Here is a 25,011-nt window from a genome sequence, read left to right on the forward strand (position 1 = left end):
TTGAAAGTGTTATTGGGGTTTTTCCTAAATTTTGGCAGTGGTTGCACTCACTGCATACCCTATAACTGTATAGCAGAACCGCTCCTTCCTAATGCGAACATGTCATAACTGTGGCCCACCTCTATGTGTCTTTAAATTGTTATTGGGGTTTTTCACAAATTTTGGCAGCCGTTGTACTCACTGCATACTCTATAACTGTATAGCAGACCCGCTCCTTTCTAGGAACATGTCATTACTGTGGCCCACCTCTGTATGTCTTTAAATTGTTATTGGGGTTTTCCCAAATTTTGGCAGCCATTGTAATCATTGCATACCCTATAACTGTATAGCAGAACCGCTCCTTCCTAATGGGAACATGTCGTTTCTGTGGTCCACCTCTATGTGTCTTTAATATGTTATTGGGGTTTTTCATAAATTTTGACAGCCGTTGTACTCACTGCATACCTTATAACTGTACAGCAGAACCGCTCCTTTCTAATGGGAACATGTCGTTACTGTGGTCCACCTCTATGTGTCTTTAAATTGTTATTGTGGTTTTTCCCAAATTTTTACAGCCGTTGTACTCACTGAATACACTATAACTGTATAGGAGACCCCCTCCTTTCTAATGGGAACATGTCGGTACTGTGGTCCACCTCTATGTGTCTTTAAATTGTTATTGGGGTTTTTCAAAAATTTGGACAGCTGTTGTACTCACTGCATACCCTATAATTGTATAGGAGACCCACTTCTTTCTAATGGGAACATGTCGTTACTGTGGCCCACCTCTATGTGTCTTGAAATTATTATTGGAATTTTTCCTAAATTTTATTTTGGCAGCCATTGTGCTCACTGCATACCCTAAAACCGTTGAAAGCAATGCAAAAGTGCAAAAATGTATCAAAAACTCAACGTGTGAACATAGCCCAGCGAGTGGAGGAGCATTTTTGGTTTTGGTTATTTATTTTACTTTATATACAAGTTATTAACCTGGAAAGGATGTTTCTTAACATTTTTCCAGGAAAATCCATTTTGGTTTCGTTTTTGTATGTGTTATTGTGAGTCTGTAAGTGGCATAATACTCTAACAACTTTGTTGACAGCAGTGACCTGGGAGTCAGAGATGCTACCAGGGGTCTTCCCCATGCTGTTCCCATGTCATTTGAGCACTGTTCCCATTGATTTTGGCAATTTTTAGGCCCTCTTCAGACCGCCAGGGGGGCCGCCGGAAAAATGCTCGAGTTTCCCATAGACTTACATTGGGCTCGTTGCTCGGGTCGAGCACTCGATCATTCCAATTTGCTCGACTCGAGCAACGAGTACCCAAGCATTTTAGTGCTCGCTCACCACTAATGGAGATCCAATCATTTTCAAAAATTAGTCACGTACAGCAGCAAAGTGGCATCAATTTTAGTAGATTAGAAGTAGTATAATGGGACAGACACATCTTCCATTACCGCCAACCCAGTATATGGAGACTAGTGTTGAGCCACCCCCGTAGTGTGCGTGTTCGGTTCGGGTCGTCGAACACCCGTTTGTTCGCCGAACTGTTCGTCGAACTGTTCATCGAACACCTTCGAACCTTCGAACACCGTTAAAACCAATGGCAGGCAAACAAAAACACATAGAAACACATAGAAAACACCTTCAAAGGTGTCCAAAAGCTGACAAACTGCTCAGAAGACACAACTAACACATGGAAAAGTGACAAGTACATATAGTCATGCGAAAAGAATAGAGGTGGAGGAGTAAAAGGAGGGGGAGACACAGATATAGGCATGTCATGCCCTTCTAAAATCAAGAAAGGCTGGAGTAAAAATCTAAAATCAGCCTACCAACACCCAGACGTCGTGACAACAAAATTAAAAAAAGAAATATCTTTAGGTAGATTGGCGGTTCCATTCAGAACACTTTCCTTACAAGACGTAGTGGTATCCCCGTTGTGAGTTGTGCCAAAAACGGAACCCAATACATTCGGACTAATCCACCATTTGTCATATCCAAGGGTCAGGTCCGTAAACGACAACATCGACGCGGAACCAAGTACAGTAGTATATACTGTACATCCTTTGACAAGGCAATCAGGCGGATCAAGAAGTTGGGAAGGGTCACCCTAATGGCCAAAACAGACATTGATGCGGCATTCCGCTTACTTACTACCTGTGCTTCCGAATAGTGTCCACCTATTGGGCCGCTTCTGGGAAGGAGCATACTATATAGATCGCTGTTTGCCCATGGGGTGGTCCAGATCCTGGTCACTATTTGAGGCGTTTAGTTGCTTCCTCGAATGGGTTGTAATGCACGTTTCTAAGGGGGCATATATTATCCATTACCTCGACAACTTCTTATGCCTGGGTCCAAAAGATTCGCCACAATGTGAATACACGCGGTAGTCCACCTGTGAGAAGGAGAGAGCTGGAGGAAGAGCGGACACCACAGAGCCGAGGGGTTAGATAGAGAACAGAAGAAGGAAAGAGGGCGAGGGAGGTAAGGGAGTACAGTGGAAGGCCGACCTGAGCTTCCCCACGTTCCTGCTTGGCGGGGAACAGCCCTGGGAAGAAAAGACACTTGCGCATCCCTTTGAGGTTACGGGCGCGAGCGGGCAGAGAGACTACACTGGAGTGCAAAGCCAACACGGCCACTCCGTTCCTGCCCGTGCGACCTCCATGTCGCCGGGTTTGTGCCAGAGCCGCGGTGGACCCTGACGGCCAGCCCCCCTCTCCCAATACTGGCGCCTGTCTGCTGGTGGGTCGAGCCCCCCCGGGGTGGGGGGGGGAGTAACATCAGCAGAAGAAAGACCATCTTCCAGCCAAACTAAGATGTCTACTTCTTTTCGTGGACAATGTGATAAGATCCCTTTCTTACGGACACGCCCATCGCTACAAATTCCAGATGAGGCACAAAAACAGCAGGTGATTCAACAGATATCAAGTGCTCCTTCAAGTGGGCTTTCCTCCACCTCAACTTCAACATCACAAATACTCCAGTCCTCAGAGGTGTCACCCAAATCGCACTTGCTTCCTCACAGCTCCCAAGTCTCCAGCTGCCCGTCTGAGTATGGGGTAACACAGATGGTTGAGTCTGAACAGCTGTTTACTCATACTATAGCCTGGGAAACGGAGGTCTGCTCCAGAGCTTCTGTTAATCCAGACGAGGAAATGATTTGCACTGATGCCCAGAATCTTTATGAGTCGGATCCAGGACCAGATGAAGAAGGTTCTGAGCATAATGTAGACCCTCGTTCCCAAACTGTAACTCCTGTTGGTGGAGATAATGATGAAGATGATGATGAGACTCAAATACCTGATTGGAGCGACAACTTGACTTTTCGGTCAGGGCAGGAAGAGGTTGGCTCTGAGGACGACGGGTGTGAGAACACAGAGGGTGATGATGATGAGGTTGGAGATCCCACTTACTGTCAACCCACAGCCAGTCGATGAGGTCAGCAGAGGGGGTGGAGGAGGATGTGACTAGCCCAGGGGATGGGGATGACTCGGTACCCGGGCATTTGCCTGGCCTTGGCGATGTCGCGTTGGTTGGCTCCCGGGCCCGTACCCTGGGGTCACTCTTTAAAAGGGTGGATAATTGTTAATTTTATAAGAGTTCGTGATGCCACCTGTGGTATCTGGTGAGAAGCACCAGCGCTGCAGCAGTCCACTGAGGCCGGTGATAAGGCAGATCGATGGTATAGCTCCTCACAGGTGGAGCTAGGCCTCAGAAAAGCGTATGCAGGGGAATGCAGGACAGGCGAGACCCAGCTGCGTCAGAGCAAGAACAGGAATAGACACGGTAGTCACTTCAGTACCTTTTACTGGTGGAAATACAGGCATATCCCCTAGCACTGTAGGGTGAAGGGTGCATATCAGGATCCTCCCCAATGAGCGGGTGTAGGGCCTCCTGTTTCTTGCCTCTGCGTAGTAAGTTTCTGACCTGCCAGGAGCTAGGCCTAACTTTGTCTCTCTCCTGCGCTGGCTGACCTTGTGGTAGGGCCTTGTCTTGGAGTTCACGCTCCCAGTATGCGGGGCCTAAGCGTCTCCTGGCTCTGTTACGTATCAGCACCTTAGCGATCCTGGGACTTGTAGTTCTCCAGGGATTCCGGTTATGCCTTACTGGGTCATAGAGATCCCGGTAAGCTCGGATCCGGTGTCCGGTAAATTCTTCGGGGTGAGCTGGTTAAGCTTCTCTGCCCCCTATGTACTAACTCTCCACTCACCTTTGGCCTACTCGGGCCCTCACTACGCTATACACACTAACTGCAGCTTGCCGCGCTTCACCGATCTTATGGCGCCGGCACACATTAAGCTCTAACTGGGCTCCCTTAATCTAGCTAGTAGGAGCCTCGTGCTCCACTGCTGAACTATTAACTAAGTTCTCTAGACTAGACTGAGCTCCACTTCAGGCTGACCTCTCTTAGGCTTCTCTACTGCAGGAACTCTTCAGAGGAACTGAACTGCCTAGCTCCACCTTCCCTATTTATATTCCTAACGGGCTCCCTTTGCTGGTCTGAGGTGGAAGGTGGAGATGTGTGAATGTTTATGGGGGCCTCTTGTGGAGGATTCCATCAATGCACTCTTCTAGGATCTGTGATACCAAACGCAGCTGGGCATCACAGATGCTATTGATGACAAGGTTAGGTTGCGCCTTCCTGGACAGAGACGGAGTACTGGAAGCACGTCAACAACTGCATCCTCAACCACAACTCTGCCTCTAACCACAAGTCGCAGTGGCTCTTCAGGTCGCATGGGCTCTAAGCCTTGCATAGCCTGGGCATTTTTTCAGATCGATAAGGGTGACCCAACTCGTGTTTTGAGATGAGCGGTGTTCGACTAGAACTGTTCGCCAATCTCAAATTCGAGCTGTTTTGGGCGGTGTTCGAGTTGTTCGACGAACCCGAACGATTTGCAAAAAATTCGGCTGTTCGAGGTTATGTTCGATAACTGTTCGTGCACCAAAAGCGTGTCCTGCATGTCTGGTGCTATTTAGAGCACCAATCATGCAGGGATTGTCTGCCACTCACTGTAATGCCACAGCCATGGTGGTTGTGGCATTACAGTGATTGCCCAAATCGATGGGAACAGTGCCAACAGTGAAACATGAAAAGCCGGCAATTCAGCAGCGGCATACACCGGTACCCGACAATTTAGAACCGAAAGAATAGAGCTTCACACATAGATTAGATAGATATAAACATGTCAGCCACATATATACGAAGTACAGTGAAAGTGCTGCTTACTGTACTTGTCATTTAGCGTAAAGGATTTATCAAAAAAAATAATAGTGTTTTCATGCACCGTCTCTTTAAAAAAGCCGGCCGGCAATTCAGCATCTGTACCCAACAATTTAGAATAGAAGGAATAGAGAATCACACATAGATTAGATAGATAGAAACATGTCAGTCACATATATATGAAGTACAGTGACAGTGTTGATTACTGTACTTGTCATTTAGTGTAAAGGATTTATTAAAAAAAATAATAGTGTTTTCATGCACCGTCTCTTTAAGAAAGCCGGCCGGCAATTCAGCATCTGTACCCGACAATTTATAACAGACAGAATAGAGCTTCACACATAGATTAGATAGATAGAAACATGTCAGTCACATATATATGAAGTACAGTGACAGTGTTGGTTACTGTACTTGTCATTTAGTATTAAAATAAAGGATTTATTATTAAAAAAATTGGCGTGGGGTTCCCCTTAATTTTAGGCTCTAGCGGAGGTTAAGCAGACAGCTGGGGCAGATGTTTGAAGCCTGGGAAGGGGGTAATACCCACGGAGCTTCCCAGGCTACTAATATCAGCCCCCAGCTGAATACATAGCCTTTACTAGCTATTAAAATGGGGGACCCCCCAAAAAAAATGACGTGGGGTCCCCCCTAATTTAATAGCTAGCAAAGGCTAGGCAGACAGCTGGGGGCTGATATTAATAGCCCAGGAAGGGTGCCATAAATATTGGCCCCCTCCCAGGCTAGAAACACCAGCCGTCATAGGATGCGCCAATTCTGGCACTTAGCCTCGCTCTTCCACGCTGCCCTGGTGCGGTGACAGGGGGTAATAGGGCTGGGGTTGATGTCAGCTTATAATGCCAGCTGACATCAAGCCCAGGTTAGTAATGGAGAGGCGTCTATAAGACACCCCCATTACTAACCCCATAGTCAAAGTTAAAAGAAAACACAAACACCCAGAATAAAGTCCTTTAATTGAAATAAAGACACAATCCTTTATTGTTCTAAATTAAACCATACTTACCATCACGCCCATTCCAGCTGAAGCCAACGATCTCCTGCAATAAAAGAAAAATAATAAAGCAACATCATCCTTACCTTTCCATGGTTCCCACGACAGCTTCAGCTCTGCTACATCGAGATGACAGGCTGGACCGCAGCAGAACGCCGCCATCCAGCCTGTCATCCCGCAGACACTGAGAAGCGCAGGCTTGCTTGCGCTCTGCAGTGTCTGGCTGTGACGGCATAAAGATGAGACGAGTTCATGTCAAATGAACTCGGCGCACCTCATGCACGTCACTGACAGCGTGGGAAAATTCTCACGCTGAAGCGCTGAGTGCAGGAGAATTCTCCCACGCTGTCAGTGACGTGCATAAGGTGAGCTCATGTCCAATGAACTCAGCTCACCTCCTACACGTCACTGACAGCGTGGGAGAATTCTCCTGCACTCAGCGCTTCAGCGTGAGAATTCTCCCATGCTGAAGCGCTGAGTGCAGGAGAATTTTCCCACGCTGTCAGTGACGTGCATAAGGTGAGCTCATGTCCAATGAACTCAGCTCACCTCCTGCACGTCACTGACAGCGTGGGAGAATTCTCCTGCACTCAGCGCTTCAGCGTGAGAATTCTCCCACGCTGAAGCGCTGAGTGCAGGAGAATTTTCCCACGCTGTCAGTGACGTGCATGAGGTGAGCCGAGTTCATTGGACATTAACTCGGCTCATCTGGATGCCCTCACAGAGAGACACTGTGGAGCGCAAGCAAGCCTGCGCTTCTCAGTGTCTGCGGGATGACAGGCTGGATGGCAGCGTTCTGCTGCGGTCCAGCCTGTCATCTCGATGTAGCAGAGCTGAAGGTGTCATGGGAACCATGGAAAGGTAAGGATGATGTTGCTTTATTATTTTTCTTTTATTTCAGGAGATCGTTGGCTTCAGCTGGAATGGGTGTGATGGTAAGTATGGTTTAATTTAGAACAATAAAGAATTGTGTGTTTATTTCAATTAAAGGACTTTTTTCTGGGTGTTGTGTTTTTTTTAAATACTTTACTAGAAATTCATGGTGGTCATGTTTAATATTGGCGTGACCCCATGAATTTTGGGCTTAGGGCCAGCTGATAATGCCAAGCTGGCCCTAACCCCTTTATTACCCAGTGAGCCACCGCATCAGGGCCCTGGATGAGTTGGGTACAGCGCCAGAAGATGGCGCTTCTATGAACGCGCCATTTTCCGGGGTGGCTGCGGACTGCAATTTGCAGCGGGGGGGGCCCAGAAAGCTTGGGCCTCCCTGCGCTGCAGATTCCAGCCCCCAGCTGCCTAGTTGTACCTGGCTGGACACAAAAATAGGGCGAAGCCCCACGTATTTTTTTTTTAATTATTTCATGAAATTCATGAAATAATTAAGAAAAAAAGGCCTTCCCTATATTGTTGTGTCCGGCCAGGTACAAATAGTCAGCTGGTGGTTGGGGGCAGCCCGTTCCTGCCTGCTGTACCTGGCTGGACACAAATATAGTGCGAAGCCCCACTTCAATTTTTTTTAATTATTTCATGAAATTCATGAAATAATTAAGAAAAAAAGGCCTTCCCTATATTGTTGTGTCCGGCCAGGTACAAATAGGCAGCTGGTGGTTGGGGGCAGCCCATTCCTGCCTGCTGTACCTGGCTGGACACAAATATAGTGCGAAGCGCCACTTCAATTTTTTTAAATTATTTCAGGAAATTCATCAAATAATTAAAAAAAAATTGACGTGGGGCTTCGCACTATATTTGTGTATATTTACACTAAATGACAAGTACAGTAAGCAACATTGTCACTGTACTTCATATATATGTGACTGACATGTTTCTATCTATCTAATCTATGTGTGAAGCTCTATTCTGTCTGTTATAAATTGTCGGATACCGCTGCTGAATTGCCGGCCGGCTTTTTTAAAGAGACAGTGCATGAAAACACTATTATATTTTTTAATAAATCCTTTACACTAAATGACAAGTACAGTAAGCAACACTGTCACTGTACTTCATATATATGTGACTGACATGTTTCTATCTATCTAATCTATGTGTGAGGCTCTATTCCTTTTTGTCTAAATTGTCGGGTACCGGTGTATGCCGCTGCTGAATTGCCGGCCGGCTTTTATAAAGAAAGCGTCTTCTGAGCAGTTTGTCAGCTTTTGGACACCTTTGAAGGTGTTTTCTATGTGTTTCTATGTGTTTTTGTTTGCCTGCCATTGGTTTTAACGGTGTTCGACGGTGTTCTAAGGTGTTCGACGAACAGTTCGACGAACAGTTCCTCGAACATCCCGGTGTTCGACGAACCGAACCGAACCCGAACACTACGGGGGTGGCTCAACACTACTCCTGTTATCTGTAATATTTGTCACCAAAAGCAAAGTAGAGGCCAAAAAATCCATAGTTTGAGTACTTCATGCATGAACCGTCAGATGGATATGAAGCATAAGTTGCAGTGGGAAGCTCACTGTGCTACAATGCGGCCTAGCGGGCCGGGCCAACTACGGTATGCCCCATCTTGTGTATCTGCGGCCTCTTCATCCTCTGTGACTGGGGGACAGCAGTCACACATGTTTTTGGATGCAGATATGCCACCTCTTTACCCACAACAGCCAGTGTGATTGGCAGTTCATCATTTCATTTGGAAGTGGAAACACCAGCTGGTGTTGAGCGCTCTCCGACTTTGAGAGCACCACCTTTGGATCAAGGCAACCTAACTTTTCCGCCTGCATCTTCCTCACAGACCAGAAGTTTGCCGGGGACTCCCTACTCAACCCTGTCTAAGCACAACAGCCAGCCCTCGGTCCCTCAGATGTGGACAGCCATTGTACTCACTCCATACCCTAAAACTGTATTGGAGACCCGCTGCTTTCTAATGGGAACATTTTGGTACTGTGGCCCACCTCTATGTGTCTTTAAAATGTTATTGGGGTTTTTCATAAATTTTGGCAGCCGTTGTACTCACTGCATACCCTATAACTGTATAGCAGAACCACTCCTTTCTAATGGGAACATGTCGTTACTGTGGCCCACCTCTATGTGTCTTGAAAGTGTTATTGGGGTTTTTCCCAAATTTTGGCATTCGATGTACTCACTGCATACACAATAACTGTATAGCAGAACTGCTCCTTTCTAGGAACATGTTGTTTCTGAGGCCCACCTCTATGTGTCTTTAAATTGTTATTGGGGTTTTTCCTAAATTTTGGCAGTGGTTGCACTCACTGCATACCCTATAACTGTATAGCAGAACCGCTCCTTCCTAATGCGAACATGTCATAACTGTGGCCCACCTCTATGTGTCTTTAAATTGTTATTGGGGTTTTTCACAAATTTTGACAGTCGTTGTACTCACTGCATACTCTATAACTGTATAGCAGACCCGCTCCTTTCTAGGAACATGTCATTACTGTGGCCCACCTCTATTTGTCTTTAAATTGTTATTGGGGTTTTCCCAAATTTTGGCAGCCATTGTAATCATTGCATACCCTATAACTGTATAGCAGAACCGCTCCTTCCTAATGGGAACATGTCGTTTCTGTGGCCCACCTCTATGTGTCTTTATATTGTTATTTGGGTTTTTTCCAAATATTGGCACCCGTTGTACTCACTGCATACCCTATAACTGTATAGCAGAACCTCTCCTTTCTAGGAACATGTCATTACTGAGGCCCACCTTTACGTGTCTTGAAATTGTTTGGGGGATTTTCCCAAATTTTGGCAGCCGTTGTACTCACTGCATACCCTATAACTGTATAATAGACCTGCTCATTTCTAATGGGAACATGTCGTTACTGTGGTCCACCTCTATGTGTCTTTAAATTGTTATTCGGGCTTTTCCCAAACTTTGACAGCCGTTGTACTCACTGCATACCCTATAACTGTATAGGAGACCCGCTTCTTTCTAATGGGAACATGTCATTACTGTGGTCCACCTCTATGTGTCTTTAATATGTTATTGGGGTTTTTCATAAATTTTGACAGCCGTTGTACTCACTGCATACCTTATAACTGTACAGCAGAACCGCTCCTTTCTAATGGGAACATGTCGTTACTGTGGTCCACCTCTATGTGTCTTTAAATTGTTATTGGGGTTTTTCAAAAATTTTGACAGCTGTTGTACTCACTGTGTACCCTATAATTGTATAGGAGACCCACTTCTTTCTAATGGTAACATGTCGTTACTGTGGCCCACCTCTATGTGTCTTGAAATTATTATTGGAATTTTTCCTAAATTTTATTTTGGCAGCCATTGTGCTCACTGCATACCCTAAAACCGTTGAAAGCAATGCAAAAGTGCAAAAATGTATCAAAAACTCAACGTGTGAACATAGCCCAGCGAGTGGAGGAGCATTTTTGGTTTTGGTTATTTATTTTACTTTATATACAAGTTATTAACCTGGAAAGGATGTTTCTTAACATTTTTCCAGGAAAATCCATTTTGGTTTCGTTTTTGTATGTGTTATTGTGAGTCTGTAAGTGGCATAATACTCTAACAACATTGTTGACAGCAGTGACCTGGGAGTCAGAGATGCTACCAGGCGTCTTCCCCATGCTGTTCCCATGTCATTTGAGCACTGTTCCCATTGATTTTGGCAATTTTTAGGCCCTCTTCAGACCGCCAGGGGGGCCGCCGGAAAAATGCTCGAGTTTCCCATAGACTTACATTGGGCTCGTTGCTCGGGTCGAGCACTCGATCATTCCAATTTGCTCGACTCGAGCAACGAGTACCCAAGCATTTTAGTGCTCGCTCACCACTAATGTAGATCCAATCATTTTCAAAAATTAGTCACGTACAGCAGCAAAGTGGCATCAATTTTAGTAGATTAGAAGTAGTATAATGGGACAGACACATCTTCCATTACCGCCAACCCAGTATATGGAGACTAGTGTTGAGCCACCCCCGTAGTGTGCGTGTTCGGTTCGGGTCGTCGAACACCCGTTTGTTCGCCGAACTGTTCGTCGAACTGTTCATCGAACACCTTCGAACCTTCGAACACCGTTAAAACCAATGGCAGGCAAACAAAAACACATAGAAACACATAGAAAACACCTTCAAAGGTGTCCAAAAGCTGACAAACTGCTCAGAAGACACAACTAACACATGGAAAAGTGACAAGTACATATAGTCATGCGAAAAGAATAGAGGTGGAGGAGTAAAAGGAGGGGGAGACACAGATATAGGCATGTCATGCCCTTCTAAAATCAAGAAAGGCTGGAGTAAAAATCTAAAATCAGCCTACCAACACCCAGACGTCGTGACAAGAAAATTAAAAAAAGAAATATCTTTAGGTAGAATGGCGGTTCCATTCAGAACACTTTCCTTACAAGACGTAGTGGTATCCCCGTTGTGAGTTGTGCCAAAAACGGAACCCAATACATTCGGACTAATCCACCATTTGTCATATCCAAGGGTCAGGTCCGTAAACGACAACATCGACGCGGAACCAAGTACAGTAGTATATACTGTACATCCTTTGACAAGGCAATCAGGCGGATCAAGAAGTTGGGGAAGGGTCACCCTAATGGCCAAAACAGACATTGATGCGGCATTCCGGTTACTTACTACCTGTGCTTCCGAATAGTGTCCACCTATTGGGCCGCTTCTGGGAAGGAGCATACTATATAGATCGCTGTTTGCCCATGGGGTGGTCCAGATCCTGGTCACTATTTGAGGCGTTTAGTTGCTTCCTCGAATGGGTTGTAATGCACGTTTCTAAGGGGGCATATATTATCCATTACCTCGACAACTTCTTATGCATGGGTCCAAAAGATTCGCCACAGTGTGAAAACACGCGGTTGTCCACCTGTGAGAAGGAGAGAGCTGGAGGAATAGCGGACACCACAGAGCCGAGAGGTTAGATAGAGAACAGAAGAAGAAAAGAGGGCGAGGGAGGTAAGGGAGTACAGTGGAAGGCCGACCTGAGCTTCCCCACATTCCTGCTTGGCGGGGAACAGCCCTGGGAAGAAAAGACACTTGCGCATCCCTTTGAGGTTACGGGCGCGAGCGGGCAGAGGGACTACGCTGGAGTGCAAAGCCAACACGGCCAGTCCGTTCCTGCCCGTGCGACCTCCGTGTCGCCGGGTTTGTGCCAGAGCCGCGGTGGACCCTGACGGCCAGCCCCCCTCTCCCAATACTGGCGCCTGTCTGCTGGTGGGTCGAGCCCCCCCGGGGTGGGGGGGGAGTAACATCAGCAGAAGAAAGACCATCTTCCAGCCAAACTAAGATGTCTACTTCTTTTCGTGGACAATGTGATACGATCCCTTTCTTACGGACACGCCCATCGCTACAAATTCCAGATGAGGCACAAAAACAGCAGGTGCTTCAACAGATATCAAGTGCTCCTTCAAGTGGGCTCTCCTCCACCTCAGCTTCAACATCACAAATACTCCAGTTCTCAAAGGTGTCACCCAAATCGCACTTGCTTCCTCACAGCTCCCAAGTCTCCAGCTGCCCGTCTGAGTATGGGGTAACACAGATGGTTGAGTCTGCACAGCTGTTTACTCATACTATAGCCTGGGAAACGGAGGTCTGCTCCAGAGCTTCTGTTAATCCAGACGAGGAAATGATTTGCACTGATGCCCAGAATCTTTATGAGTCGGATCCAGGACCAGATGAAGAAGGTTCTGAGCATAATGTAGACCCTCGTTCCCAAACTGTAACTCCTGTTGGTGGAGACAATGATGAAGACGATGATGAGACTCAAATACCTGATTGGAGCGACAACTTGACTTTTCGGTCAGGGCAGGAAGAGGTTGGCTCTGAGGACGACGGGTGTGAGAACACACAGGGTGATGATGACGAGGTTGGAGATCCCACTTACTGTCAACCCACAGCCAGTCGATGAGGTCAGCAGAGGGGGTGGAGGAGGATGTGACTAGCCCAGGGGATGGGGATGACTCGGTACCCGGGCATTTGCCTGGCCTTGGCGATGTCGCGTTGGTCGGCTCCCGGGCCCGTACCCTGGGGTCACTCTTTAAAAGGGTGGATAATTGTTAATATTATAAGAGTTCGTGATGCCACCTGTGCTATCTGGTGAGAAGCACCAGCGCTGCAGCAGTCCACTGAGGCCGGTGATAAGGCAGCTCGATGGTATAGCTCCCCACAGGTGGAGCTAGGCCTCAGAAAAGCGTATGCAGGGGGAATGCAGGACAGGCGAGACCCAGCTGCGTCAGAGCAAGAACAGGAATAGACACGGTAGTCACTTCAGTACCTTTTACTGGTGGAAATACAGGCATATCCCCTAGCACTGTAGGGTGAAGGGTGCATATCAGGATCCTCCCCAATGAGCGGGTGTAGGGCCTCCTGTTTCTTGCCTCTGCGTAGTAAGTTTCTGACCTGCCAGGAGCTAGGCCTAACTTTGTCTCTCTCCTGTGCTGGCTGACCTTGTGGTAGGGCCTTGTCTTGGAGTTCACGCTCCCAGTATGCGGGGCCTAAGCGTCTCCTGGCTCTGTTACGTATCAGCACCTTAGCGATCCTGGGACTTGTAGTTCTCCAGGGATTCCGGTTATGCCTTACTGGGTCATAGAGATCCCGGTAAGCTCGGATCCAGTGTCCGGTAAATTCTTCGGGGTGAGCTGGTTAAGCTTCTCTGCCCCCTATGTACAAACTCTCCACTCACCTTTGGCCTACTCGGGCCCTCACTACGCTATACACACTAACTGCAGCTTGCCGCGCTTCACCGATCTTATGGCGCCGGCACACATTAAGCTCTAACTGGGCTCCCTTAATCTAGCTAGTAGGAGCCTCGTGCTCCACTGCTGAACTATTAACTAAGTTCTCTAGACTAGACTGAGCTCCACTGCAGGCTGACCTCTCTTAGGCTTCTCTACTGCAGGAACTCTTCAGAGGAACTGAACTGCCTAGCTCCACCTTCCCTATTTATATTCCTAACGGGCTCCCTTTGCTGGTCTGAGGTGGAAGGTGGAGATGTGTGAATGTTTATGGGGGCCTCTTGTGGAGGATTCCATCAATGCACTCTTCTAGGATCTGTGATACCAAGCGCAGCTGGGCATCACAGATGCTATTGATGACAAGGTTAGGTTGCGCCTTCCTGGACAGAGACGGAGTACTGGAAGCACGTCAACAACTGCATCCTCAACCACAACTCTGCCTCTGACCACAAGTCGTAGTGGCTCTTCAGGTCGCATGGGCTCTAAGCCTTGCATAGCCTGGGCATTTTTTCAGATCGATAAGGGTGACCCAACTCGTGTTATCTGTAATATTTGTCACCAAAAGCTAAGTAGAGGCCAAAAAATCCATAGTTTGAGTACTTCATGCATGAACCGTCACATGGATATGAAGCATAAGTTGCAGTGGGAAGCTCACTGTGCTACAATGCGGCCTAGCGGGCCGGGCCAACTACCGTATGCCCCATCTTGTGTATCTGCGGCCTCTTCATCCTCTGTGACTGGGGGACAGCAGTCACACATGTTTTTGGATGCAGATATGCCACCTCTTTACCCACAACAGCCAGTGTGATTGGCATTTCATCATTTCATTTGGAAGTGGAAACACCAGCTGGTGTTGAGCGCTCTCCGACTTTGAGAGCACCACCTTTGGATCAAGGCAACCTAACTTTTCCGCCTGCATCTTCCTCACAGACCAGAAGTTTGCCGGGGACTCCCTACTCAACCCTGTCTAAGCACAACAGCCAGCCCTCGGTCCCTCAGATGTGGACAAGTAAAAGACCATTTCCTCCTAGCCATGACAAAGCTAAGAGGTTGAATTTCACCATCTGCAAGCTGTTGGCTACAGAAATGCTGCCTTTCTGCCTGGTGGACACAGAGGATTTTCGAGACCTTATGTCCGTCGCAGTGCCCCAGTACCAGATGTCCAGTCGGCACTACTTCTCAAAGAAAGGTGTGCCTGCGCTACACCAGCATGTCGCACACAACTTCACCGCTTCTTTGAGAAACTCTGTGTGTGACAGGGTGCATTTCACCACAGACACTTGGACGAGTAGGCATGGACAGGGGCGTTACATGTCGCTGACTGGGCACTGGGTAACTATGGTGACAGCAGGACAAGGGGCTGCTGTCCAAGTCTTGCCGTCCCCACGAGTTGTACATCAATCCTCTTTATCTAGAAGTTCCTCCACTGCATCTGTCTCCTCAACCTCCTCTCGGTCCTCCACCTGCACCCAAAGCCTGTCTGGTAATGCCACCCGCTTTCTAACTGCGCAGAAGGAATCCTGCACACCTCCTTACTATGCTGGCAGCAGGGCTCAACAGCATCAGGCGGTGTTTACTTTGAAATGTCTGGGAAATGTGAGTTACACAGCTGAGGAGTTGTGGTCAGCTCTGGAGACCCAGTTTCATGAATGGTTGTGTCCACTGGACCTGCAACCAGGGAAGGCCGTGTGCGACAATGCTGCAAACCTGGGAGCGGCCCTTCGCCGGCGCAATGTCACACGCGTGCCTTGTATGGCTCACGTGTTGAACCTGGTTGTCCAGCAATTTTTAGCCCACTATCCCGGACTCGATGGCCTTCTGCAGAAGGCACGGTTGCTGTGTGCTCACTTCCGCCATTCGCATCCCGCAGCTCAACGACTTACATCTCTACAGAAGTCGTTGGGCCTGCCAGTTCACCGGCTGCAATGCGTTGTGCCGACACGGTGGAATTCAACTCTCCACATGTTGCAGCGACTGTGGCAGCACTGACAAGCCCTGGAGCAATACGTTCTGACGTATAGCCTGGGCCAACGAGATCCAGAGGTGGGGCAAATCACGCTGCAGGAGTGGTCTCAAATCAGGGACCTATGAAGTTGACGTGCCCCCTGGGCCGTGGGGTACCCAGAGCCGGGCCGGTAGACGCTGGCAGTTGTTGTCACTGTGGCGGTGACCCGGTCCGTGACCCAGGGCAGTCAATCCAAGGGTAATTTGTATATATGGGTTTTATAATGTCCGACTTCGCCACCTGTGGAGTGCGGCCAAAGGGGCCGCCGCTGCGGAACAGTCCTCGGAATCTGGTGGTTTTGCAGCAATGGTATTATTACTCCCCACAGGAAGAGTGTAGCTTCAGGGCAGTGTGGGTGGATGATGGTGGTTGTAGTGCAGGGAGTCAGTAATGAACACAGAGTCCGTGTGATGCAGTCCCAAGATCTTTACTCACAGTTGTTGCAGTCCAGATTACAGGTACCAGAGCAATCTCCCCCGTCGTGCTGTGCGTAATCAGTGAGGGGCTCAGTCCACCCCCAGATAGCTCCGGAGTACTTAGCAGGACCCCCTTCTGTGTGTCCTTTCTCTGGCCTTCTCCCTGCACCTCACACCCAGTGACACTTCTTTCCGGTATCCTCGGGCCTTGGCGGGCGACATGTGTTCTGTCCCCTGGGTCCTATGTGGCTACCTTCTTAGTGAGACTGGTGTGGACTTTGGCCTGCAGTACATGAAATGCTGAAGCCTCCGGTTTCTAGTTGAGCCTTGCTGTTTCTCCGCTAGTTGAGGGACAGGATCCCCTTATCTGGAATGATCCCTATACCTCCTGGTAGCAGCGGGCATACGGGTGGCCTTCTGCACAGCCCGTACCCCTAGGGTCCCTTCGGTCACTTCTCCTCCTCTGACTGGCTTGCTCTTTCTAAGATGGCTTCCTATTTATACTCTCCCTGTCATGTGCTCCCCTAAGCTGCTTTCTCCACCCACACCCACTACATAGGACCCTCCCGCCAGCTAGGGACCTGGAACTGTGCTCTCCCTTAGGAGCAATCTCGCCCTACCCCCACTGCGGGTATGTGTTGGATGCAGGTGTTAGGGTCCCGAGCCATACTCCTTCCTTACCTGAGGGTGAGATACCACACCTCTGGGTGAGATGCAGTACCTCTGTGGCGACTAAACCCTCAGGGGCGCCACACACCCTTCTGCACAGTTTTGAAATGGCGACGAACATGTTTAGTGCTGACGATGCCATTATCAGCATGACTATTCTGGTGATCTACATGCTGGAGCACACGTTAAACAGAATTCAGAGTCAGGTGGTGGGACAAGAGGAGATGGAAGTAGAGGAGGAGTCGTATGCGGAAGGGATAACATCTCCAAGGTCCAGATGGTCAGCAGCACCAAGGCGGCAGGCATGGGGGGTGGGGGAGAGGGATTAACCAGGGCGCATGGTAGCAGCCAAACTGTTGAGGAAGGTGCAGGAGCCGAGGAAGAAGTGGAAGACGAACTGGCGATGGACATGTAAGACTCATCAGATGAGGGAGACCTTGATCACATTTCTGTTGTGTGAGGTTGGGGGGAGAGGGCAGAGGAAGAAGCATGATTCTTACCTCGCAAGGTAAGAGTCTTACACAACAAGGACTTGGTCCTCCTTGATGCACAAGACACATGAGTGCCTTCTTGTTGCACTACCTGCTACATGACCCTTGGATTGTCAGAATTCTAAGTAATCCAAACTACTGGGTTGCCACACTGTTAGATCCCCGGTACAAAAGTAAATTTGCCGAATTAATTCCTGCTATAGAAAGGGATTCACGCATGCAGAAGTATCAGCAGAGGCTGTTGCAGAATCTTACATGTGCTTTTCCACAAAACACCAGTGGTGCACGTAGTGAATCTCTCAGTTCTAACTTGCAAACCGTGGGACGGTCAAGTCTTCATCACTCAAACCGTAACAGTAACACAGTATCTGCTGGTAACAGCAATTTTGTGGAATCGTTTCACCACTTTTTTAGACCATCCTTTGCAAGGCCACAGGAGACAAGAAGTCTGACACATAGTCAACGCCTAGAGAGGATGGTATAGGAGTATCTCCAAGTGAACATCGAAGCCATGACTGTGTCATTGGACCCTTGCTCATTTTGGGATTCCAATCTGGAAAAATGTCCGGAGCTCGCCACTCATGCCTTGGAGATCTTGTCATGCCCTGCAGCCAGCGTTCTCAATGAATGTGTCTTCAGCGCTGCTGGTGTTGTGCTGACAGATAAGCGCAAGCGGCTGTCCACTGAGAATGTAGACAGACTCACGTTCATAAAGATGAACAAATCATGGATCCGCAAGGACTTTTCAACCCCTGTGTCATCCTGGGGAGACTAAAAGCTTGAGGATTTGGTAAAATCACCTCACCAACTGTTTTAAGCAACTCTGGGGCAATTGATTCCACTTACGTGGTGTCTGTGCCACAATTTTTAGAAAAAATAGAGACTCTTTTTGGAGTCCCCTTGCTGTGTTTTACGTGATGTTGGAATCGTCAATTCCAGGTGGGTTGGGTCGCCCCCTCCCCCTTTTAACTGTAAGAAACTACATACACTATGGCTTGGGGTAACACAGATGGTTGACTCTGAAGAGCTGTTTACTCAGAGGTCTGCTCCAAAGCTTCAGTGTCTGCTAGTGAGCATAGAATTTTTAACTGCATCTAGCCTAGGCAATACTTTGGGCGTAGTAGCCCAGCTGCGAAGCAAGCTGCACCACCTGTGTATCTAATAAGAATTTTTAAATGCATCTAGCCTAGGCAAACTGTGGGGACCCCCAACCAAACCCAGACGCTCAGCCCCCCTACCGCCCCCCTTTCCTTGACAATACAATAATGTAACTCTTACAACTGGATGGGTGAGGATCGGTCACAGCTTTATTAACTCTTTATACTCATTCCATTAGAAAGGCATTTTATTTCTAAAATAATTCAGCTTGTTGCAGCATGCCCTAGGTCTCCACACCGGCAAGTTGGCCAACAAGTGTAACTCTCCAACATGTCCTTTCTATTTCCAGGCCACGGAGGATCCTGCATACTCATATCCAGGACTCTGACCCCCATCCATTACTCTTAACGCTTCTTCCACTCCATCCTGGAGTCCTGACAGGAATATGTCCAATCCAATATCCATTAAGTGAACACTATCGGGCCATATGAGGCCTACTTTATCTCCTTCCAGTTTTCGGTGTTGTATCACTACACCGCCTATGTCTCTTCTAAATTTTGCCATCCGAATATTTATTACCCGCCTTATCCGTTCGATGGCCGTGATGTCTCGCGCACCTTGCCATACAGCTATCGGCACAATCTCTGACCATACTATAGTTAGTTTTGTGAAAAATTCTCTGAAGCACTCAGAGTCTAGTTTCATTATTGCCATTAGTTATGTGCTCTTGTGATGACCTAGATCATTTCCCCCAGCCTGTATAACTAAGATGACCGGACCTCTTGCCTCTCTCCATACCTTGATTACCTCCATTAGTACCTGTGGCCATAGCAGGCCTCTAATACCTCTCCAGTTGAAATATGTGTTATGAAATTCTAATTTCCTCCCGCCTGGGCGGACTTTCACCCTTAATCTGCCCAATATATATACGAGTGGCCTATCACCCACACTGTTGGCTTAGCGTCACCTGTAAAAGAACAAACCACGTTAGGATAACAAGTCCGGTCTTATGTATCTCGCCAAACACGTGGATCGCCATATCCCTATCCTCTGAACTTCCGTTTCTGACAGTCCTGCTCTTGCTGCTTCCGTGGCTGCGCCTATGTGGAATGAGTGTGTCCCATAATCTTTGGGGTGGTTCCCTGCCGATGTTATGCATTTATTAAATATAGCTTGGAACTGGTATCTTGATAATGGCATTCCATCAATGTGTGATAGGAAGAAATTACTTTGTGATCTGATGGTTATATATGTTTTTACTATTGTTACCCGACTCAGTGTACCATTTGTGGGTTGCTGAAGTACCCAAGTGCCCCTGCCCGCTGGAACCGTTTTCGATTGGGGTATGCATAGAAGTATTGCATTATTGGCTATGACTACGTCCTGGTGTAATAAGCCTCCACTGGTGGTAATTTTGGATTGAGGGACTAATTCGCTTATGCATAGCGCCCCGAAGAAGGCGATCGAAAATGCAGTAGACAGTACTGTTGCTTCAAATTGTGAGTGTCATGTTAATGGTGTTAGGGATATGAGGTGAGAAATCAGTTTTAGTGACACGGGACGGGACGTCTACACTCCTGACTTGGCTGACCCCTTTTCCACCCTTTTATGGATTGTCTGATGATGAATCTCTTTGTCACATCTCCCCTATTCAGTAGTTGGAAGTGAAATGCCACTCCGGTCAGACACCGCTGCGCTGACGCCCCTGATATGCCCCTCATCATTAGCTGGTGGAGAAATTCTATGGTGACTTGTAATCTGGCTTGTTCACATTGGTCAACCCGTCTGCCTGCTACTAGTCGTGTCCACTCTTCCCATGCCTTACCGTATGCTTGCCACGGGGCAACTGATGCTCTGATTAATGGCATCAACTATTCGCCACTAGATCCCATAGGGAGGGTGGGCAACTGTTGCCCGATGGGCGGGCGTTGGGGAGGAGCTCTGTGAAAATCTGCCAATTGAATTGTGATAAAGCGTTAGTAGCAGCTTTAGATCCCTCAACATCGTGGCTAGCGCGGATCCATACATTGTGTTTTAGGCACAGGAATGCTAGCCGGCATAGTAGGCCTAGCACTGGGAGAGACGATGATGCCATCTTATTAATGCAGTGCGCTAGGCTGTTGTTTTTTGTTATGAAGCATATATTTTTGTTAGCCAGGAGCGCGCCCCATATTTCTATTGCTACCACTATTGGGAAGAAAAAAAATTTTCTGGGCTAGATGCAGCTAAAAATTATTATTAATTTCAAAGCTGGTGGAGCTTGGTAGAGATGGCCTAATACAATGAGTACCACACACTGCTACTCTGCCCAAAATTATTTTCCAGGCAAGATGCAGCAAAAAATTATTAGTAATTTCAAAGCTGGTGGAGCTTAGTATAGATGGCCTAATAGAATGAGTACCACAAACTGCTAATATGCCCAAAATTAGTTTACAGGCAAGATGCAGCTAAAAATTATTATTAATTTCAAAGCTGGTGGAGCTTGGTATAGATGGCCTAATACAATGAGTACCACACACTGCTACTAAGCCCAAAATTATTTTCCGGGCTAGATGCAGCTAAAAATTATTTTGAATTTGCAACCTGGTGGAGGTTAGTATAGATGGACTAATAGAACAAGTCCCACACACTGCTACAAGCCGAAGCCCAAATATTTTTTCAGAGCTAGATGCAGATAAAAATTATTTTGAATTTGCAACCTGGTGGAGGTTAGTATAGATGGACTAATAGAACAAGTCCCACACACTGCTACAAGCCGAAATATTTTTTCAGAGCTAGATGCAGATAAAAATTATATTGAATTTGCAACCTGGTGGAGGTTAGTATAGATGGACTAATAGAACAAGTCCCACACACTGCTACAAGCTGAAGCCCAAATATTTTTTCAGAGCTAGATGCAGATAAAAATTATATTGAATTTGCAACCTGGTGGAGGTTAGTATAGATGGACTAATAGAACAAGTCCAACACACTGCTACAAGCCGAAGCCAAAATATTTTTTCAGAGCTAGATGCAGATAAAAATTATTTTGAACTTGCAACCTGGTGGAGGTTAGTATAGATGAACTAATAGAATGATGCTATGCCCAAAAGGTTTTAGTTCACTAGGTGCAGTAAAAAAAATTGTATTCTATACACAGGTGGTGTAGCTTGCAACACAGATAGGCTGCTCCACTGACTAACACACACTGCAAGAGGCCAAAAAGGATTTGCTTTGCTAGATTTAGCCAAATGCTGTGAAAAAAACTTGCACAGCACTGGCACAGACCTGCCTGGCAAAAAGTGATAGGAACTGATGTAACCTAGCCCTCAAAAGGACTGCAATTACAATTAGTCTTACTCCCAACCTATCTTCTTAAGAGCACAGACCTGCCTGATAAAAGTCGTAGGAAATGATGTAACCTAGTCCTTAAGAGGACTGCAATCACAACTATTCCCTACTCCCAAGCTATCTGTAGATTTGTGCGAAAATTGGCTTGAAATTAACACTGAAAGTATAGCGCACACTGCAACAGCGGTGCCGTCTAACACGCAGCTGCAGCAGTGAGAAAATGGTGGCGACGGGGAAAATGGAGGGTCTTATAGGGCAAGGACATGTGACATACACTGCCAATGACACATGCCCTTGCTTGTGTGAAAAAAAGCAGTTCGCTCCGTGTGTGCGCTGCTGATAGGCTGACAGATTGCACCTCCCCACTGTAAATGCGGGAAAGAGAAAAAAAAATGGAGATCTTCATTATTTATGCAGAGATCCATCCCCTGCCCCTCCCTCCGCTCCACTGTACACTCAAACTTCGTATTAACATTAATTTTCAGCATTACTGAAAAAAAATCCAGTTATGATTTTGGTGCACGAACAGTTATCGAACATAACCTCGAACAGCCGAATTTTTTTCAAATTGTTCGTGTTCGCCGAACGGCTCGAACACCGCCCAAAACAGCTCGAATTTGAGATTGGCGAACAGTTCGAGTCGAACACCGCTCATCTCTAATGGAGACCCTATCAGGATTCTCCACATTTCCAAAAATTAGTGGCAGACACCAGCAAAGTGGCATCAATTTCAGTACAGTAGAAATTGTAAAATTAGGAACGACACCTCATCCATTACAGCCAATCCAATAGAAGGAGACTCAGTCAGGAGTGTTCACATTTTAAAAAATTAGGGCCAAAAACCACCAAAGTGGCATCAATTTCACTAGAGTAGAAGTAGTTTAATGGAGACCAAAACCTCTTCCACTACAGCCAACCAAGTAGATGGAGATTCAATCAGGATTCTCCACATTTTCAAATATTTGTGGAGAACACCAGCAAAGTGGCATCAATTTCCGTACAGTAGAAATTGTAGAATTAGGAATGACAACTCTTCCACTACAGCCAACCCAGTAGATGGAGACTCAATCAGGATTCCCCACATTTTAAAAAGTAGGGCCTAAAACCACCAACGTGACATCAATTTAGCTAGAGTAGGAGTAGTATAACCGTGGCCAACAGATTGGAGATGGTGGAGTTCAACCTCTTAGATTTGTTATGTGTAGGAGGAAACAATCTTTTACGTGACCACAGCTGTGGGACCGAGGGCTGGCTGCAGTGCTGAGAGAGGGTGGAGTATGGTGAACTGGACAAACTGATAGACTGTGAGTGAGGTGCAGGCAAAGATGTTACGGTGGATTGAGAAGCATATGGTGTGCTCAGTGAAACAAACACAGCAGGCATGTCCGCTTCTGTTACAGCTGACGGGCTCTCACTCAGCCTGACTGAAGCAGGTATATAACCAGAGGTTCTGTGGTCAGAGACCTGCGTGACAATACTTGGCACAGTAATAGAGGAGGAGGAAGAAGTAGCAGATACATTTGATGGGGCAGCTGATGGTTGTTTATTGAAAACCAATTTTGAGTTTATCATGTTTGTGTACCCCTGTGAGGATAACAATATCTGCAACCAAAAATTAATTTCACTAGAGTATAACTATTATAATGAAGACCAAAACCTATTCCACTACAGCCAACCCAGCAGATGAAGACCCAACCAGGAGTGTTCACATTAAAAAATTAGGGCCTGACACCACCAAAGTGGCATCAATTTCAGTAGATTAGAATTAGAATAATGGGGACTGACACCTCTTCCACTACAGCCAACCAAGCAGATGGAGACTCAATCAGGAGTGCACCATGCTCTCCAGTCATTCACCACGTGTCAGACTTTTACTCTGTTGTGCTGTTGCACAAGCTGTTCTAAAAAATGTGTGAAAGGACTCTCAGAAATTGATTCTGCCACTTACACTACTGCTGCTGCTAATATTTTGGTGTTGACTAATTGACATGCCGGAGGTTGGAAGTGTAGAGCTGTGATGCACTCTGTGTGCCTCACTGCTGTCTTGGGGAAAACCTATTTTAAGGTTGTGTAAAAGCGTGTTTCGATACTCCAGCATTCGCGGGTCCCTTGCCAGGACAGGAAGCATCTGGCAAAATTTACTGTTATAACGTGGATGTACAGTAACAGAATGGCAACCCAGTATTCAGCACTATTTCAAATCATAACTTTACAGGGATCATGTTGCCGATAGTGCATCAGGAAGGTACTCATATGTCGGGCTCTTCCGTGAGGTTCAAGCCCATGCTGTGTTCATGGCTGAGTAACTCTGATCTTTGTTTCTTCCATCCCCTCAGGCCAAACACGAACAGAGAGGGGATGATTATCCTCTTCATGTTCTGACTGTTACTCACCCATCACCTATTCCTCTTCCATTTGTTCCTTGCCTCTTGCACCTTCACTAATAGTTTTTCTTTTATCACCAACCCCCCCCTCAATTGCAGTGAACACCCTCCCTGGGCACCCTGAGATGTCCCCTAGTGTATGATGTTAGTAACAGAAATAAATAGATTTTTTACTGTGGATGAGGCCTGCATAACATATGAGATATTCTACAAACTATTTCAAACTGAGATGTCTCTGCTGCATAACATTAAGAACAGAAGAAAGTATTTTTGTACTGTGGATGAGGCCTGTATAACATATGAGATATTCTACAAACTATTCCAAAGTGAGATGTCTCCTGCTGCATAACGTTAGGAACAAAAGAAAGTATTTTTTTACTGTGGATGAGGCCTGTATAACATTGAATATATGCTCCAGAATATTTCGAACTCAGATCTAGCCTGCTGTATCACGTTAGTCACAGCAAAAAATAGATTGTTTTACTCTGCATTCAGCTGAATTTCACTGCCACAAAAGGACTAGATGGCTTATGGCAGACTCTATCACGTTTGTCACTTTTGGACTCTGGCTAGCAACAGAAAAAAACTATTTTTTTACTCTGAAAACAGCTGAAGTTAAATGCCACTAAAGTACTAGTTGGCTTATAGCATAGTGTATCACGTGTGCGACAGAAAAAAATATTTTTTGGACTCTGCCTAGCGACAGAAAAAATATATATTTTTTACTGTGCATACAGCTGAA

The sequence above is a fragment of the Phyllobates terribilis genome, unplaced genomic scaffold (assembly GCF_046119375.1).
Source record: "Phyllobates terribilis strain yellow unplaced genomic scaffold, ASM4611937v1 Scaffold_1__5_contigs__length_1240528914, whole genome shotgun sequence".
Classification (NCBI taxonomy): domain Eukaryota; kingdom Metazoa; phylum Chordata; class Amphibia; order Anura; family Dendrobatidae; genus Phyllobates; species Phyllobates terribilis.